General features: G+C 45.0%; 1 long non-coding RNA gene across 1 annotated transcript in view; it reads left to right on the top strand.

The window, feature by feature from the left end:
• Positions 1-20,975, top strand: part of LOC137373131 (uncharacterized) — a 65,529-nt gene that overhangs the window by 4,255 nt on the left and 40,299 nt on the right. Inside the window, exon 2 of the long non-coding RNA XR_010975599.1 lies at positions 19,101-19,329. This is a non-coding gene — a long non-coding RNA (uncharacterized lncRNA). The remainder of the gene's footprint in view (positions 1-19,100; positions 19,330-20,975) is intronic.

Below are 20,975 nucleotides of genomic sequence, written 5' to 3'. Positions count from 1 at the left end.
CTCCCCTTGCACCTCTGTCTTTTTTCCTGCCAACTACTAAGTCTCTTCGACTCGCCACACTTTCGCCCCGTCTTTATGGCTGCCCGCCAGCTCTGGCGAATGCTGGCAACTGATTCCCACGACTTGTGATCAATGTCACAGGATTTCATGTCGCGTTTGCAGACGTCTTTAAAGCGGAGACATGGACGGCCGGTGGGTCTGAAACCAGTGGCGAGCTCGCTGTACAATGTGTCTTTGGGGATCCTGCCATCTTCCATGCGGCTCACATGGCCAAGCCATCTCAAGCGCCGCTGACTCAGTAGTGTGCATAAGCTGGGGATGTTGGCCGCCTCGAGGACTTCTGTGTTGGAGATACGGTCCTGCCACCTGATGCCAAGTATTCTCCGGAGGCAGCGAAGATGGAATGAGTTGAGATGTCGCTCTTGGCTGACGTACGTTGTCCAGACCTCGCTGCTGTAGAGCAAGGTACTGAGGACACAGGCCTGATACACTCGGACTTTTGTGTTCCGTGTCAGTGTGCCATTTTCCCACACTCTCTTGGCCATTCTGGACATAGCAGTGGAAGCCTTTCCCATGGGCTTGTTGATTTCTGCATCTAGAGACAGGTTACTGGTGATAGTTGAGCCTAGGTAGGTGAACTCTTGAACCACTCCCAGAGCGTGGTCGCCAATATTGATGGATGGAGCATTTCTGATGTCCTGCCCCATGATGTTCGTTTTCTTGAGGCTGATGGTTAGGCCAAATTCATTGCAGGCAGCCGCAAACCTGTCGATGAGACTCTGCAGGCACTCTTCAGTGTGAGATGTTAAAGCAGCATCGTCAGCAAAGAGGAGTTCCCTGATGAGGACTTTCCGTACTTTGGACTTCGCTGTTAGACAGGCAAGGTTGAACAACCTGCCCCCTGATCTTGTGTGGAGGAAAATTCCTTCTTCAAAAGACTTGAACGCATGTGAAAGCAGCAGGGAGAAGAACGCAGCCCTGTTTCACACCACTCAGGATCGGAAAGGGCTCTGATGAGGAGTCACCATGTTGAATTGTGCCTTTCATATTGTCATGGAATGAGGTGATGATACTTAGTAGCTTTGGTGGGCATCCAATCTTTTCTAGTAGTCTGAAGAGACCACGTCTGCTGACTAGGTCAAAGGCTTTGGTGAGATCAATGAAAGCAATGTAGAGGGGCATCTGTTGTTCACGGCATTTCTCCTGTATCTGATGAAGGGAGAACAGCATGTCAACGGTCGATCTCTCTGCACGAGAGTCACACTGTGCCTCAGGGTAGACGCGCTCGGCCAGCTTCTGGAGCCTGTTTAGAGCGACTCGAGCAAAGACTTTCCCCACTATGCTGAGCAGGGAGATTCCACGGTAGTTGCTGCACTCACCGCGGTCACCTTTGTTTTTATAGAGGGTGATGATATTGGCATCGCGCATGTCCTGGGGTACTGCTCCCTCGTCCCAGCATAGGCATAGCAGTTTCTGTAATAGCTAGGATATCTTACGACCATGTGTTTATTTGTGCCATCAGCTTTATTTTCTAAACTGCTTGCATTAAAATAGATACCCCTGAGCACTGCAAAACTCTTTTTTATTTTCTCACCTTTGTTTCCTCTGTCTTCCAGACTCGTCCATTAATTTTCTGATTTTGTCCCAATTGAGTCTACCCTCAGGTCCCCATTCCCCTGCCAAACTAGTTTAAACCCACCCCAACGTGACTAGCAAAACATCCCTCAAGGAACTCCGTCCCGGCTCTTTTCAGGTGCAACCCCTCCGGCATGTACAGGTCCCATCTTTCCCCAGAGCCGGTCCCAATGTCCCAGGAATCTAAAACCCTCCCTCATGCAGCATCTCTCCAGCCACACATTCATTTGTCTTATCCTTCTATTCTGTACTCACTTATGCATGGCACTGGGAGTAATCCGGACATTATTACTTTTGCGGTCCAGTTTTCTAACTTCTTATCTTGCTCCCTAAATTCTGACTGCAGGACCACATCCCTTTTTCTACCTATGTTGTTGGTTCCAATGTTGAGCATGACGGCTGGCTGTTCCCCCTCCCCCTTCAGGATGCCCTGCAGCCGCTCAGTGACATCCTTGACCCTTGGCACAAGGGAGGCAACAACCCATCCTGGATTCACGTCTGCGGCTCCAGAAACGTCTGTCTGTTCCCCTGTCTATTGAATCACCTATCACTATGGGCAGCCTGCATATAAAGAAAAGCCATGTTTGCTATCTGAAACGTCATAAAGTGATTGGGTTCTTCAAGAAGTGGCTCCGCTGCCTGGACCACTTTGGAGGAGCCCTCGTTGTAGCATGTGTCACGATTAGTCATGGTCTGCTGTATCCTGTACAACCTCAACATCATGAGGGCACAGCCCTTTCCACCAGGGATCAGGCGAGCGGCTGAGGAGGAGGAAGGCAGGAGGCAAACACATCCCCTTTCCAGTCCGGCTGTCTGTTATCACCTCATGGACTGAGGTACCAGTGAGCATAACCCCAATTCCCCATTCACCGACACTCCCACACCTTAGTGACCATCAGTGTCCTCTTGGAAGCAACGAGGAAATAAAAGCCACCACAGAACCATTGCAAACTGACCTTATCAAGCAAAACATCTAATATTCCAAACAAAAGTCAAGTGATCACCCTTGTGCATTCCCTTAATGCCTGTATTGCAGGTGCTTAGACTGTCCCAGTGCTCCTATGCAGTGCTACCAATGTGGCTGCAGCCTTGACTGGGGGAGACTGCAGATGGCCTTGGAGGACACTCTCGAGTATCTGAATCTAGAAGGCCCAGCTTCACACTGCACTATCTCAGTATGGGAAGTGGCAATCTGGGCTGGCTGACGGACAGGCAACAACAAGGGCACTGGTGGAGTGTCAATGGTGAAAAGACATACATCCGTACAAAGGAACATACATGAAATTAGGAGCAGAAGTAGGTCATTTGATAAGATCATGGCTGATTGAATGTGGCCACACCTCTGCTTTCCTGTCTGCCCTTCATAACACCTGCCTGCATTGTCAATCAAAAATCTATCTAACTTTTTCCTGAATATATTCAATGACCCTGCCTGAACTGCTCTCTGAAGAAGTGAATTCCACGGATTAACAACCCTCAGAGAAAAAAATTCACCTCACCCCCATCTTAAATGGGAGATCCCTTATATTTTTAGCAGTTTGAGTATCTGAAGCCATGATAGGTGCTATATAAACATGGATTCTTCTTGAATAAAACCTGGGGCGGAAACCAACTAGAAGTTAAAAAAAGGGTCATTATTGGAAATTGCATGACCCATGAACCATTTCGGCCTCCTGAATTCCCCAGCATCATAGATGCCAGTCTTTAACCAATTTGATTCACTCCACGGGATATCAAGAAATGGCTGCAGGTGCTGGATACTGCAAAGGCTATGGGCCCTGACAACATTCCAGCAATAGTACTGAAGACCTGAACTCCAGAACTTGCCGCGCCCCTCGGCAAACATTTCCAGTACGGCTACAACACTGGCATCTACCTGGCAATGTGGAAAATTGCCCACGTATGTCCTATACACAAAACACAGGACGAGGAACCCGGCCAATTACCATCTCATCAGTCAAGTGACGGAAGGTGTCGTCGGTAGTGCTATCAAGCGGCACTTGCTTCGAAATAACCTGCTCAGTGATGCTCAGTTTGGGTTCCGCCAGGGCCACTCGGCTCCAGACCTCATTACAGCCTTGGTTCAAACATGGACGAAAGAACTGAACACGAGGTGAGGTGAGAGTGACTGCCCTTGACATCAAGGCAGCATTTGACCGAGTATGGCATCAAGGAGCCCTAACAAAACTGAAGACAATGGGAATCGGGTGGGGGGAAAGCTCTTAGCTGGTTGGTGTCATACCTAGCATGAAAGAAGATGGTTATTGGATGATCATTTCATCTCAGCTCCATAACAAGACTGCAGGAGTTCCTCAGGGTAGTGCTCCATAGAAAATACAGCACAGAACAGGCCCTTCGGCCCACGATGTTGTGCCGATCTCCAGGCCCAACCATCTTCAGCTACTTCATCAATGACCTTTCTTCCATCATAAGGTCAGAAGTGGGGATGTTCACTGATGATTGCACAGTGTTCAGTACCATTTGCATCTCCTCAGGTACTGAAGCAGCCCGTGTCCATATGCAGCAAGACCTGGACAACATCCAGGCTTGGACTGATGTTTAGTGCCAATGTTACTTGCCACTTAAGTGCCAGGCAATGACCATCTCCAACTATCTCCCTTTGGTGTTCAATGACATTGCCATCACTGAATCTCCCACTATTGACATCCTGGGTTACCATTGACAAAAAACCAGATCAGCCACATAAATACTGCAGCTACAAGAGCAGGTCAGAGGCAGGGAGTTCTGCGGCGATTAACTGACCTGTCCCCCCAATGCCTGCCCACCAACTACAAGGCAGAAGTCAGGAGTGTGATGCAATACTTTCCACTTGCTTGGATGGGAGCAGCTCCAACAACACTCAAGAAGCTCGACACCATCCAGGACAAAGCAACCCACTTGACTGGCACCTCATCCACCAACAACAACATTCACCACCGACGCACAGTGTCAGCAAGATGCACTGCAGCAACTCACCAAGGCTCATTTGACACATTCCAAAACTGCAACCTAGAAAGACAAGGGTAGCAGATGCATGGGAACACCACCACCTGCAAATTCTTCTCCAAGATACACACCATCCTGACTTGGAGCTATATCACCGTTCCTCCACTGTCACTGGGTCAAAACCCTGGAACTCCCTTCCTCACAGCACAGTGGGTGTACCTACACCCCAAAGACTGTAGCATTTCAAGAAGGAAGCTCACCACCACCTTCTCAAGGGCACTTAGGGATGGGCAATAAATGCTGGCCTAGCCAACGATGCCCACATCCCATGAACGAATAAAAAATAAGTAGAAATTTCCTTCTAACATCCACTGTTATTGGGTGCTGGAAGTTGCCAAGTTGGAACCGGCTCCTCCGTGTTCCTTGACCGTGACCGCTACCCAACCCGAACCCAACCAACCTGATGACATGTCGGGGTCGGGTTGGGTTGCTCTTCCGAGTCCGGCATTCGGACTCGGGCTGGGTCGGACACTGACAGCCAGGATGCCAAGGTGGGGTATGTGCATTTGGACTCCGCACTGGTCTGCACTGTCGATCTCATCCAAGGTAGAGCACAACCTCTTTAATATAAACAACTTTATTCCGGTGGTCGGGTCGGGCGCGGGAAAAAATCGAAGGACTCGGGTTGTGCTCGGGTCAGATGTAGTTCTGTTTGGCTCGAGTCGGGTTTCATTTGCAGACACAAGCAGGCCTTTAGCGACCGCAGGCTTTCTGACGGGACTGAAAATGCACCAAGTATTTCATTGTGCTGAACCAACAGCCTTTGTCTGTACTCTGCCCCATCAAAGTCCTCATCTGAGTCCTCTGCAACAGAACTCTTATGTGACCTTGCCCGACAGCGCATTGGTACTTGTGCTATCCTTTCCCTTGTGGCTGGTGTCTCACCACATGCAGATCTCACCTCTGATCAATATCTGAGTTAGTGGCTGTGAATGTGATATTGAGTGACAATATTTCATTGTCATCAGTTTCCTGCTGCTCTTGGACTTGACACGCCCATAACATTGTCTGGCCAGGTGACCGTTCTTGGGTAGCTGAAAGGAGAAAGGCACAAGGGTAGGAGATTGAGAAGGAAAGCAAGTGGTGCATATTGACACTATCTGTGACTTGTAAATCAGAAGAGATTGTGGGATGAGGGGGAAGTGGGATGTCAGAAGGTGGATTAAGTGGGAACATCTGCTATTATTTCAGCCCCATCTCTGGCCATGATATTAGTTACGGCTACTCCAATAATTGCAAGCACTGTCTCCTCCATCAAGGTGGGGACAAACAGCCGAGCCTACACCCGCCGGTTAGCTGCTGCAGTCTAGTTATACCACCACCTTGTCATGCAAGAGAGAGGGAAGTGTTTCAGTGAGTGTGGTGCAATGTACCTGTCATTGATGAATACCTGGCAGTGTGTGCAAGCTGTCAGGTGTGAATGTGAGGCTTGAAACTGTGTGTGAGGGTGAGGTGAAGTTTATGAAAGTAGGAGTCCTTGATCGAGAATTTTGTTACGTGAGTGAAGGGTGGTGGTGAATGGAGGAGTGTGTGAGGCTTGTTTTGAACGCTGGACTTTGTAGCATGACTGTTTTAAAAACTGGTTTTAATGTTGTTTAAAATGGAATTCGAGAAATCAGGTGACCTTACATCAACTCCACTTAAAGACAAGGGTCTTGGTTACCAGGACAACAAAGAACCCAGATCAAAGACCTTTTTTTAACAAGCAGAGGCATCTTAACATACAAAGATAGATTTGTTAAAGGGATACTGGCAAGTTCCTTTAACACCCCAAGCTAAAGAAATATCAGCTTTTGTCACACCAGACGATCTTTACCAGTGCCGAGTGATACTATTCGGGCTAAAAAATGCTTTGGCAACCTTTGAGAGACTAATGAGACAAGTGGTAGTCAGTGTTCCTAACTATAGTTAATTCTGATGATGTGCTGGTATACAGTCTATTCTTGGAAGGAACACTTAAAACAGCTAGAAACTCGGTTTAAAAAAATTACAAGAAGCTCATTTTAGTGGTAAATTTGGCTGGAAGTGAATTCACAAAAGTGAGAGTGACCTACCTTGGGATATAGTTAGACAAAGACAAGTGTTGCCAAGAAAGGTGAAAGTACAAGTCTTGGTGGAGTTCACTACCCCTAAGTCAAAGCAAGAAACCAAGAGGTTTTTGGGGATGTGTGGTTTCTACTGGAAGTTTGTACCAAATTTCAGCACTGTAGCTGCTCCATTAATAGATTTGCTACAGAAAAAGAAAACCAAAGTAGGGTGGTCAGGGGAGTGCCAGGCATCTTTTGAAAAGCTCAAGGCCACTTTAATGAACCAGTGTTGGCTGCTCCAAATTTCACGAAGCCTTTCAAGGTAGCAATTAATGCTAGTGACCAGGGGGTTGGTGCAGTCCTGTTACAAGATGATCAATTGGGCATAGAACGACCAGTGGGATACTTTTCAAAAAAATAAATCAACATCAAAAAAGATATTCCACCATGGAAAAAGAAATGTTGGGTCTATTATTGGCTCTTAAACATTTCAAAATCTGCATTTGCCATGATTACAGAGAAACGTTGGCATGTACTGATCATAACCCACTAACCTTTGTGGAGAATTTATAACCCAGAATGTCAGAATATTCCATTGGAGTTTACTGTTGCAGCCCTATCACTTAAGGATTGTCTAAATTTCGTGCAAAAATAATGTTATTGCAGGTGCTTTATCACAATTCTAACTTTGAGTTATATGAGCAAAGATGGCACAAAGCATAATTGTTTTAACCACAAGTAAATCGGGAATGGGGGATGTGTGTGGAAAATGTGTTTTAGAATGTTTTCAACTTCTGTTTTTTTATACATTTCAATGAAAGGCATTCAAAAATGGCATAGTCAAGGGTGGAGGTATTGTGAGAGTTTCTGTAGGTTTTGTTAAAACTTGGAATCTATATTTTAAAACTGAAGAGGTTGAACTATGGGTGTTTTTTTTTAAAGGTGGACCAATAAACAAGTTTTTACTGGAAAATATATGATTTCAATTCAACATTAGGGTATTTGACTTGAGAGCTATTTTTGTGTTTTGACAAGACAGAATTTAATTATCATGGGACTTGTCTGGAAAAAATTAGTTTCACTTTGAACTGTAAAAAGTCAGCTGTTTTTGGACTAAAAGGAGCAGTTGGATATCGACTTATCAGAAGATATGCCAGGATCAGAAGAATATCCAGACCACTGTTACCTGTCTTTGAAGAATCCCTGCTCTTGAAAAGCAAAAGCCTGTGTTACGACCAGATGAGAAAGGTGTCTCGGGATCCCTCTCAGCCTTCACCTGATCTTAACGTAACAGGGTTTAATTTTAAACACACCATGTTTTTAGTTCCCCCTTGGTGAATCCATGTTCACTACTTTCCAATTATAAGGCAAAGAAACCAGCACAAACAGATTTCTTAGGTTTAAAGGAGAAAGGTTGAAATTTATTAAATTTAAACTTTAATTTGGTTGAAGCTTACAGATACACGACGTGTCCACGCTAGCATGTATACGCGATACACACATGTAAAAAGAGAAGAAAAATAAAGTGGAAATGTTTGAGGCAATATATGAAGAGTTTTTCTTACGGTTCTTTCAGCTCACTGTAGCATCCTTGATTGTAGGTAGGTCTTGCTTTTCGTTGGGGCCCAGTACTCCTCTGAAAACTTGTGCGCTGTAGAAGACTTTTCTCTCTTGGGGGTTATGTGTCTTCAGTGGATTCAGAGACTTGTGAGAAAGAGATGGGAGCAAACAGGAGAGATCTTCTTAGTCCAGGAGCAAACGGACATTCTGAGTTCAAACTATCTGTGGTTAGTTCAAAAAACCCTGGAACAGCCAGTTAGTCATGTGATCAGCTGGTCCAACCAGTCCTGGCCCCTGTGGATTGCATCATCCCAGTAGGCCATGGGATGCGCTTCCCCACCCCATCACTGTCTCGTGATCAACATCCATTGTGGGTTAAATGTGTCAGGAAATGGTCCTTTGTTGACACAAGCACTGTCTGTTTGTATGCAAATGTCCTTTCCAGTCACGGCTGATCTGTTCAAGTCATTTCCGCATTCCAGCAACCATTCAAAATCAATGTACATATGACAAAACCAATGTGCCTCATTGTTGGCAGGTGGGGGTTGCCTGATACCTGTATGAAGTTGTACTCTTGCCTCCTGAAGACATCCTGGATGTTTGTAGCAAGCTTGCATCTTTAAAAGGACTTCGCATTGAATATGTTAGAACTGAACCCCCTGATACTGCACACCTGCTGAAACACCAGGTAAAGCCTTGGAGAGTTGAAATTCTTTGCCTATCCAAGCAGACTGTTCATCAGCAGCACCGGGAAAGATTCCTAGTGGCAGCCACCTATTCGACTTTGGGACACCTCACCAAAACAAAGGACTTCCATCTTCGCATCTCAATCCAAGTTCTTTTTAATTCCTTCTATTTCTTTGCAACAGCTGTAAAGAGAAAGGGCCTAATTGGGCCAGTGGGTGAGTTTGCCATCCAGTTAGTGGCGCCGGAGTGGCCTGGAGGCCGGACCCAGTAACAGAGGGCCTTTTGTAAAGGCGAACGGCTTGCCATTCACTGAAGCAATGGACCAGCAGGGACCTTGAGGATCAGTGCTGGCACTGGCAGGCGTCCCCGGACATCAGCACGATTTTTAAATGCCTCCCTTGAGGTTTAACTGATGCAGTGTCCGACATGAGAGATGTTTTGTTCCTGGCATCCAGAAGAAGAAATCCACCTAGAGAAACAGAGGGCATGGATGGAGGTGGTGACTGAGGTCAGCAGCCGGGGAGTCACCAGAAGGATTATGAGTCCAGTGCAGAAAGCGATTCAATGATTTAATAAGGTCTGGAAAGGTGAGTGGCCAGTGACACCCGGGTGACAAGTCTCTATCTGTAAGCACCAGTATTCCACATGAGCTGAGCAGACTGAGAGTCTATAGTTCTCCCTATCTTTTTCAGATCAAGTGGCCAGTTGAGTATGGGATGATTGTAAAGGGGGCATCACTGAGGAGGCTGACTTCTCATGTGGATGTCATTCTGGAATAGGTGAGGGAGGGTAGCCGACTCATAAATCTTTCCCTCATTATCCTGTCGAAGAGAGCACATCATTCAAGGGAGAAGTCTTGGACAGGTGCGTGCTGTGGCTTCACAACTGCTATAATCTATGGGTTTGGTTGTGCTCAGGTCCCTGCCGACTAGCCTGAGTTCTCATCACCATCTTGTGCATCCCACAGGGCCAGTAGTGGAGGGGGAGCAGAATGTTGGCGCTGCCCCTCCTCCGGCAGGGAGAGATGTTCCAGGTGCACCGTCACATCATTCCTCTGCACCTTCGACCCACAGACACACACCCTGGTGGGTTCAGTTTAGCTTAGAACATGGAGCACTGGGTGAACTGCACATCACAATGAGCAGTAGGAGGATATTGAGGCTTAGTCAGCTGTGGGCAATCCCCATCAGGGGATGGAGCACAGACACAGTCAAGCTCCGCTGGGTGAAGATGCTGGGCCTTGGGTGTTAGAAACAAGGCCGGTTTTACTGGAGCAGATGATGGAGGAATCCATGCAGCACATTGTGTACCGATTATTACTTGGGGTTTTGAGTGCATGAGCTCCACCTGTGAGAGAGTGCCAACCTCTTGGAGAGCCATAATGCAGCACTACTCTGAGTGGGTGCAGGAGCAGGGTGCTGACATGTACAGAAGGAGTGACACACTCTGTATCATTGACTTCTCACTGTTGCTGATGGCGCAGGAAAGCTTGGCGGTGGATGCCAGCTGCGTTCACCTGGTGGCCTTATCCATCATGCAAGTGTACTGAAAGGGCTGAGGCAGTCGAAGAAGCTGATGAGGGGGCTACCTCTCAGGGGTGCTGGCATCATCCCTCACCTTCTCGTCCCTCTGACCTGAGAAACCATCCATGCTGCAAGGCCCTGTGACAGAGGCTACCCATGCAAGGATAGAGGCCCAGCAGCTTATCGAGGAACCCCACAGGCATCTCCACAATGAGAACGGAAGCCACAGGCATCTCAGCCATGAGCAGAGGCAAGGGAGCAGGCTCCCCCCCCACCTCACCCTCAGCCATAGCGGGAGCATCCTGTAGTGGACGAGAACGCAAGCTGCCAGACTGGAAGATGCACTTAATGGGTCACGTGAGTGATGTTTTCTCAGTTTCACAGAATTGTAACAGTGCAGAAGGAGAGCATTTGACCCATTGTGTCGGCACCGGCTCTCCGAAAGAGAAATTCACCTAGAGCCATTTCCCCATCTTCTCCCCGTAACCCTGCACATTCTTCCTTTTCATATAACAGTCTAATTCCCTTTTGAATGCTTCAATTGAGCCTGCCTCCATCACACTCTTAGGCAGCGCATTCCAGATCTCAACCACTCGCTGTGTGAAAAAGTTTCTCCTCGTTGTCTTTTCTTCTCTTCCCCATTACTTTAAATCCGATCCACCTCATTCTCCATCCTTTCACAAGTAGGAACAGTTTTCCCCTATCTACCCTGTCTGGACTCCTCATGATTTTGAATACCTCTATCAAGTCTCCTCTCAGCCTTCTCTTCTCCAGGGAAAACAGTCCCAACTTCTCCAATCAGTCTTCAAAATTGAAATTCCTCATCCCAGGAATCATTCTTGTGAAACTTTTCTGTCTTCTCTCCAATGCGCTCAGAAGTGTGGCGCCCAGAAGTGGATGCAGTACTCTAGCTGAGGCCGAACTAGTGTCTTATACAAGTTCAACATAACTTCCTTGCTCTTGCACTCGGTGCCCCTATTAATAAAACCCAGGATACTGTATGCTTTATTAACCGCTCTTTCGACCTGTCCTGCCACCTTCAATGACTTATGCACATATACACCTAGGTCCCTCTGCTCCTGCACCCCCTTTAGAATTATACCCTTTATTTTATATTGTGTCTCCATGTTCTTCCTACCAAAATGAATCATTTCACATTTCTCTGTATTGAACTTCATCTGCCACCTATCTGCCCATTCCACGAACTTGTCTATATCCTTTTGCAGTTCTACACCATCCTCTTCACAGTTCACAATGCTTCCATGATTTGTATCATCTGCAGACTTTGGAATTGTTCCCTGTACTTCAAGGCCTTGTTCATTAATATATATCAGGAAAATCAAGGGTCACAACACTGACCCCTGGGGAACTCCACTGCAAACCTTTCTCCAGCCTGAAAAACATCCCTTAACCATTACTCTTTGTTTCCTGTCACTGAGCCAATTCCATATTTTTTAGCTCCCATCCTTTTTATTTCATGTCATATGTTCATTAACGTTTTGTTTGATAATAATTGCTTATGCCTACGATCAGACTTGCATGTTGTTATTGCTTGATGTCAAAAAGGTCATGGAGTTAAGGGACAGTGGTCAGTGGGGCTGGGTTTTCTGCAGTGCCACAGTCTGTGTAGTGGGAGATTAAAAATGGGGTCTCCATCAATAACAATCTGTTTGGGGAGCAATGGTATTATTCAGATGTATCTATGTTCTATAATTTCTCTCTGATGGAAGGTGAGTTACAAAGTCATCTGGCAAAAGGCTAAGAGCAACTCAAGTGAAACATTGCTGAATTAGCATGGCCCTTGCAGCCATGCAAGCCTCCAATTGCTGTGAGACCTGGGATGGTCTTCCTCCAATGCCTGGGCGCCAGGCTCCTCTGGAGCTCCCCCTTTGTCGTTCTGCTCGTCCTCATCATCTCCACTGGGGAAGAGTGGCGTTCCAGCTTCTCTTCATCCAGCTCAGGTTTTTTTGTATTATCATATTGTCAGCGCACGGCAAATGACCACCATATAAGACCCCCCCGGCTGTAGAGGCCTGCTACCTGATCCGAACCCAACGGGACCCGACAACATGTATGGGGTTCGGGTTGGGCCGGGCCCATCTTCAGGGTCCGTCTTTCAGACTCTGGTCGGGTAGGGCTGAGTTCAGGTCGAGTCGGGTCGGGTTGGGCCGGACACACATGGTAAATGCTCTGCTGTTAAGTACTGAAATTAAAAAACTTACCTGAACTGGGAGTCTGGGATGAAACTGAGTCTGCGCAGTGAGCAAGTGATGTCACGATGACGTCATCGCACTTGTACTGCAGCTTCTTGCAGGTTCGGTGTCAGGATGGTAAGTAAGGGGATGGTCAGGTCAGGTTCGAGTCGGGTCGGGCCTGGGGCTAAATCGGGGGGACTTGGGTTGGGTTCGGGTCGGGTTCCTTTTTCCCAATCTGAGCAGGCCTCTACCTGGCTGGTTCATACTTGAGTGCACCACCGGAGTGGTCAAGGTAACGGAAGCGCATCTTCAAGGTAACAATAGTCTGTTCAATGCAGGTTCATGCCAGGAAATGGTTTTGGTTGTAGTGCCTCTCTGCATCCGTGGCTGGGTTCTGAATGGGCGCAGGAGTTGTTGCGTGTTCTCTGAGCCTCTATGCTACTGTGCTCAAAGCACTGACCACTCAAGATGGGATAAGCAGTGCAGTAACATGGATTCTTTATTTGAGGAATGTTCTGCATGTACACACAGGTCTTCACTGTCCTGTTACTTAAGTCTGTCCCAACCCAGAAGTCACATGCTGTGTTGCATCACAACTCTTATTCTGCTGGCATGATAACATAGCCACACCTCTTAAAAGTGTGCACACAATAGGCACAACCTTTTCGGAATTTAAAACCCTTATCTCCCAGCAGCCACCCACAGAGCCTGGATGTTGGTTTGAGAGGTATGGCACCTGGGACTCTGGAAGAATGAAGGCATCACGACACCTGCCTGGGAACCAGGCGCAGACCTGAAAGATGCATTTTCTGTGGTCATAGACTATCTGGACATTCATTGAGTAGAAGACATTTCTGTTCAGGCATCTGGCTGGCTGGCTGGTTGGTGCCTTGATAGTGTTATCGGTGCAATCGATGACCCACTGGATCTGAAGAATCCATAGATGGCACCAAACCCTAATGTCCTCTTTGCCTGCGTTGGCCCATCTGTCTCAAAATGCATGTAATGTCTCTCCCACCGCCACCACTACACCAGCCCCCAGAATAGGGCATCCATGTCCTGCCTGATAGCATGATGAGATGCCTCCAGCTGCACAGCTGATCGTTTGAAAGACCCAGATGAATAATAGTTTGAGGAATTCAGGTAGGGGACTGCCATGGGGGCCGTGAAGTCTCAGGTCATTGTGGACCAGAGTGCAAACATCCATCTACCTGGATAGGCGCAGCTTCCTACAGTACTGGCACTCTGTCATTTGCAGCCGGCTGACTCTTGCGAGGTACAGCTGATGTCTTGGGTAGTGCCTTCTTCCCACTGCAGCTCCTCTGGCCTCCTCCAGACCAGGAGGATGCATCCTGCTGAAACTCCTCCTCGTTACATTGTCCAGTGTCAGAGTAGCCTGTTCCCATCACAACTCCATCAGCTACAACTTATTCATTCACCAGGCTTCCTCTAATAACCTCTGATGCCCAGTTGATGCCAGAAACCTCACGTCCCTCTCAGAAGTCCAACCACTCTGCTCACAAATGCAAGCCCCTCGGTACCAGCGATGGCAACTCTGTGCCACTGGTTGAAAAGCCAAGCATAAATCTCCATCTTAAATTTGTTGACCATTAGCACTCTATTAGCATTCGAGACTCCCCGCTGTGTTCATGACAACTGCACCCTAACATATCTCAGACCCTCAGTTTTCCCCATGCCCCCCAATTGAAAATCTAAAACAGCTGCTCAAAAGCTTGTTAATGAGCTTCACAATGAGCTCAACAGTCAGTTAATTTGAGGGTTGCCTGCTCTCCTCCAGCCCTCCCTTTGAAAATCATGTTGCGTTCCAGAGATGTTGTGATCTAGTGATGCCATCGAGCATGCTATTTTCAATGCCGCCTGCACCTGTATGTGCCTCAGAGGCAATTGAAAATTCAACACCATGTATCTGGAATTAGACAAAAATCGAGAAGATTCAGTTTTATATTTCAATTTCATCTTCCTCAGCACTGAGCTTCTAGCACATAATAAATCTGTCGCAGAATACTGCTGATCATTCATAACAATTCTGAACTCCAGTGAGAGACTGGAAAGATGTATTTTACAGTTCACAATCTTGCCTGCAGTACAGCGATCCTCGTGTTACCAATTTGGAAATCTCAAGCAGGTGAAATCTTCAGGAGTCCATCCAGTATATGAAATTTACTTGAGTCACTTTCAGTCACAAGACTATTGGTCTTTACCATGCAATATATTTCATGACAAGCAACTGTAAATAGATGCAAAACATGTGGAATCTGCCTTAGCTGTAGTGAGTCTAATTTACATTTCAGTCCTTCACTGAGAAATATTAGTGTTCTCAGCTCTCGCTGTTTTAGCCACCTTTTATAACTGAGGCATCTGCACTGCCACATTTCTGTCCTCTTCCAGACTATTTTTGGTTCATAATTCTTCATTCCTTCGTTTCACCTAATCTCTACAAGGTCCAAACCAACTCACTGCTTTATGAACTGAATGCTCTGCCTGTTGCAAATTGCATGTATTCAAAAAAAATTAAGGTGGTGTCATTCTAGAGAATGGTCGTTTCAATAATTAATGGCCTGCCAATGAAAGTCTGATGTTTTCCAAACCACTTCATTCCATTATTTCAATAACCAGAGAGGGTGTTTGCCATTTTTATTGAAAAGAATTGTTCTTCAAGTCTTTTGCAGGTCAATCGAGCCTAATTGTCTTAATATTTAATTCTGTTTATGAAATTCTACTCATCAAATGTTTAAAAGAATTTATAGCAGAGAAATATCCAATACATAGATAAAAACCTGAATACAGCCAGGCCTAGCCTGAGGATTGAAAAAATAATCTTTATCTTAATTTGTAATTGTAACTCTTGGCGAGCCCCACTATCGAACATAGATGATGGGTATGTATTCAAATACAGATTTGACTTTAGAGCTTTGTCTTGGCCCTGGATATGTTCCCAGTAAAACAACGTAATCACCTACAAGTCATCAGTCACCTCAACAAGAATGGGCTGGCCAGTTTTTAAAAAAGAAGTGAGATTTAATCTTTGGGTATGAAACATCATTTTAGTTTCTTTTATAAATATTATTCAAATCAAAGCATGGTTTAGCTGATGCCATAAGCAAAGCTCAAGTAGTATATGAAAGTTATATTAAATTGGAATTGCAGTGCTAACCTTGAAGGATACTTTCTATTTTACACAAAATATTGTCTCGGGCTGCATTGAGAGGGAGTCTTGCTGAGGCATTCACTAATGAGCAGGAACTGATTGGACAGCACAAAAGGGAGCACAACCATCAATGTATTGTGACAGACTCACTCACTCAATGAATGTCACAGTTCACCTTAAGGTACCTGTCACTTATGTTTTGTTCATAATATTAATGACTGCCCTATATATTTTGGAGCATCATGCTGGTATACATTCATTGTGGAAATGCTGAGAACTCACCTACATCACCTGTCATGGGTTACCTTCACTACCTAATAAATTCATTGCCTCATTTCCATATGGAGCAGGATGTGTCACATGGATCGCCAGTGCAGCTATCAACTTCAATCCTCTGGATGAGGATGTCTGAGCTCAGAGGTCTGTAAATACTAATAATTATGTCTTACATTACTGAACAAAAACAAATTTGCATTTAATGATTCCACTTTAGGATTGTTTGGATATCTGCTAATTCTAACACTGGAGGGTAGTAATCTCAGTTCTACTTTTAGTATTTATTGTGCTGAAGATTTTTAACGAGACAATAGTGAGTCCTTTCTAAGGGCAGTAACTTTTCTTGCATTTACTATTTTAAAATTTATTGGGATAATAGATCACAGATTAAGAGCTCAGTTTTACAAACAATGATGTTGTCTTAATGTCAGTTTGGGACTGTTGGTAGCATTTTTTTGTGGGTTGAATCCTCTGTATGGAGTTCAGCATATAATTCAAGCCGACACAAATTGACTGCCAGATCTGCCTACGTAAATGGCTGCGATTTGAAAGCAATCCATTAGTTATAAAATGTTTCAGGATGTCATGAAGCAGCAAAATCAGCCAACAATACAATTTTGTTTCTTAACACAACAGAACATGCCAAATTAATTCATTGAAAGTCTGGGAACTACTCCACCATTATAGGAACACCAACACAGAATTCCATTATTCTAGCACCAATAAAATGCCTCCATTGTATAAAACATGGAAATCTAGACCAAAGCATACCTGTTGAAGAAATGTGATTGTCGAAGAAATTCTCCGGACTCAGACCTTGAGCATTAACAAATTTTATTGCATGATATCATGGGGAGCACACCTTTCCTAATCAGGGTCCGGTGCGACTCCAAAGCGCTCCAGATCTCCGCGGATTTATATAGTACAACAGATGCCGAGCTGACAGTTTCCCAATTAGTTACAAAACTACAAGATAGACACAGGACGGCCTTCGTGACTATACACCATGTAGAATCCGAGGTCAGCTTCGCATGAGGCTGTACATAATAAGCTATTATTTTCCTTAAGTTAGTGCGTACTCCAGATACCACATTTGCCCATTGATAACGTCTGTGTGGGTTGCTGCAGACAAACGAGTCATTAAAGCAAAGAGCTGTAGACCCCAAGGTCAGCAAAACTGCTACCACAATTCCACATTCATAAATTTAATCAAGATAAGAGAGATACATTTTAATGGTTGAAAATTAGAGGGAGAGAGTGTGAGAGAAAGAATACAATGTTACAAATTCAAAGCAAAATCAACTTATTCACTTATTTACTAATAATTGGTAGTATTTAAAATACTTTATTCCAATCGTAGAAACGGTCACTCATTTGGATTTCTTGAGTGGAAAGATTGTTTCAAACCTTTTGAAAAACTTTAGTTTGGTTAGAGCTTAGGGATTCGAATTACAGCAGCCTTCGGAACACCAGCTTTGAATATGATCAAGCTAGTGGTGGTAAGAGATAGATAGATACACATAGATATGGGGAAGGAGAGTAGATGGGGATACAAGGAAAATTGAGGAGATGCCAAAGGCAACAGCAAATTAAGCCAGACATTTCAGCATGGGCTGGGGGCAGACATTACAAAATAGGGAATGTGGAAGTTGGCCACGCAAGAAGTTTGAAATCAGATTGTTCAGATCACCACTTAGGTGAATAACTTTTGGAATCTTACACTAAAATGGAGGGGTTGGGGTGGGGGGCGGGTGGTGGTGGTGGTGCAAGAGGGTAGGGCAGGATTGAAAATCATACTGACCGCACCAGATATTCTTTGGATATGCCCACTGTCATTTTCTAGATGACGAGAAATACATTTTTAAAAAAAACTTAGTGGTGAACATTGGTACAAATCAGGAAGCTGTACAAAATGCGAGTCAGGCCACAACTGGAGTACTGTGTACAATTCTGGGCACCACACTATAGGAAGGATGTGATTGCCCTGGAGAGGGTGCAGAGGAGATTTACCAGGATGTTGCCTGGGCTGGAGCATTTCAGCTATGAAGAGAGACTGAAAAGGCTCGGGTTGTTTTCCTTAGAGCAGAGAAGGCTGAGGGGGGGACATGATTGAGGTATGCAAAATTATGAGGGGCATTGATAGGTTAGATAGGAAGAAACTTTTTTCCCTTCGCCGAGGGGGTCAATAACCAGGGGGAATAGATTTAAGGGAAGGGGCAGGAGGATTAGAGGGGATTTGAGGGAAAAAAATTTCACTCATAGGGTGGTTGGAATCTGGAATGCACTGCCTGAAGAGGTGGTAGAGGCAGGAACCCTCACAACATTTAAGAAGTATTTAGATGAGCACTTGAAATGCCATAGCATTCCAGGCTGGTGCCAAGTGCTAGAAAATGGGATTGGAATAGTTTAGTGCTTGATGGCCGGCACAGATACGATGGGCCAAAGGGCCTGTTTCTGTGCAGTATAACTCTGTGCCTCGAAGAAGAAAAAAAGACCTTGCAGATGAAGAATGAAAATAGTTCACAATATTTTGTAAAGAGCATCTGGACTATTGAAGTGTGTGTGGCTTTGTTACTCTGTTCTGATCAGCTGATGGAAAAACATGGCAACGCTGCTGTTACCCAATCACTGGGCTTGATTTCCAGGATACGGCTATCAATAATGGTCAGGTAGTCTGGTTCAGGTAGGTGATCTCTCAATGCATGAAACATGCAGATGTGAGTGGTTATGAGCAGCGAACTCAAGCTATTTACATATGACTGGCTGGTTTGGCCATGTCTGTTTGTGTATTCACATGCTTTCCAGTAAGAACTTGTTTACTGGTCAACCTTTTGTTGAACTGCCTTTCAAAAAAAACACCCAAAGTTCAGCCCTTCAGTTTTAAAAGATAGATTCCAAGTGTAAACAATAAATATGGACTCATAACAATATACAAAATAAGAGTTCAATATAAAGCTGAACATGAATTCAAATCAAGTGCAACATCAATGGCAATGATAAACTTTTTCCTAATTTCTTGCAGTTGTCCTTCGTTGAAGGCAAGTCTGATTCAGTGCATGCAGAAGAGATTAAACCACTGGAATAATAAGAGAGAAGGCAGGAAAAGTCTGCTGAAGCATTCAAAGGCCAATCGAAACACGTTTGTTGAAGTATTCATCGTCTAGCCAGTGACTGGATGGCAGACGGTTCACTTGTTACAAAGGACCATGGAAGAACCCGAGCCAATTCAATCGCAATTTGTCGACACAATCGTACGTAACAAAGGTTTATTTTCTCTTTCAACTGATTCACAAACACACAGTCTTCATCAAGTCTTTGGCTAGCCTGCAGACACTGGTGACGGTTCAATCCTCCATCCTGTATAAAGCCCTGCCTTGTTTTGAAAAGGCTGATGTGCAAAACATATCAACAGCAGACAAGCATTGCATTAGAGTTTGGGGTTCGGTTAATGCTCTCCATGTTGTCTAGTAATTTAAGTAGAATTCTGCCAAGGTGATTTATTCACATATATTCCAGGGTTTTCAATACTGAATAGTCGTCACAACTGCATGAAAGGTTACTCTCCTCATCGTGTAATCTTGCTTAGTCAGTGCATTCACTGTTCCCTTTTTGGGTGCTTTGGGTAGTGTCAAGCATGACTGAGTTTGCAGCTTAACCGGTTTGTCTGAGTTTTGATTTCTCAGAACAAAGCCAAAATTTGCAGGATGCCGACCATAAAACATATTGGCATTGTCCAGGATCACCAACACTGAAAAGCAGAGGAAATGTACATTGTTATTTACACATTCGTTCTGATAGTTTTAATTGGATGAAGCATATAACTGTAATCCAGATCTAGAAATATGAATGGCTAGGAGTAATAGGACTGTAATTTGCTACAAGGTTCAGATGGTAGAACAAATCACAGGAGAAAAGTTTGTGCATTTGCACCATTGTTGGATAGGCTGAATAGCTGAAAAAAAATGTTTTTTTCATCCATTCTCGGGATATGAGTATTGCTGGCAAGGCCAGAATTTATTCCCTGTCCCCAGTTATCCCTGAGAAGATCGGTGCTGGCTGCCTTTTTGTCACAGTTTGATAGAATTGAGTGTTAAGGGTCAGCCCTGCATGGGCCAGGCCAGGTAAGGATGTCAGGTTTCTTTTCCTAAAGAACTTTCGTGAACCAATTGGGTTTTTACTCTGATCCAACAGCTATATGGTCACTTTTGCTGATACCAGTAGTGAAGTTTCATGCTAGGTCCCCACCTGCCAAGAATGAGGCACATTAATTTTGTCATGAACATTGAATTTAATCTGTTACTATAGTTGAGAAAGGACATGTTAAACTCATCAGCCGTGGCTGGAGAAGATATTTGCAAATTAACAGACAGTGTTTCAAAGGACAAAGCAGCCACTCCCTGACACATTCAACCCACAATGGACTTTTGATCACCAGACATTGAAGGTGAGGGCGCTCACATTCCAGGTTGATTGCTAAGATGACCAAATATACAAACGGACATGGTCAAATCAGCTAGTCACATGACTAACCTGCTGGGAAACCTGAGGTTTTGAATTTAAAGTCATAGAGTCAGAGTTATACAGCACAGAAACAGGCCATTTGGCCCATCGTGTCTGTACCGGCCATCAAGCACCTATCTATTCTAATCCCATTTTCCACCACTTGGCCAGTAGCCTTGTATGCTATGGCATTTCAAGTGCTCATCTAAATACTTCTTAAATGTTGTGAGGGTTCCTGCCTCTAACACAGCTCGGGCACTGTTCCCGATTCCAACCACCCTCTGGTTGAAAAACATTTTCCTCAAATCCCCGATAAACCTCCAGCCCCTTACCTTAAATCTATGCCCCCTGGTTATTGACCCCTCCACTAAGGGAAAAAGTTTCTTCCTCCCTATCC

This window comes from Heterodontus francisci, chromosome 8, assembly GCF_036365525.1.
Source record: "Heterodontus francisci isolate sHetFra1 chromosome 8, sHetFra1.hap1, whole genome shotgun sequence".
Classification (NCBI taxonomy): Eukaryota; Metazoa; Chordata; class Chondrichthyes; order Heterodontiformes; family Heterodontidae; genus Heterodontus; species Heterodontus francisci.
The sequence above is the reverse complement of the archived record's forward strand: the minus strand, read 5'-3'. Positions and strand labels throughout refer to the sequence as shown.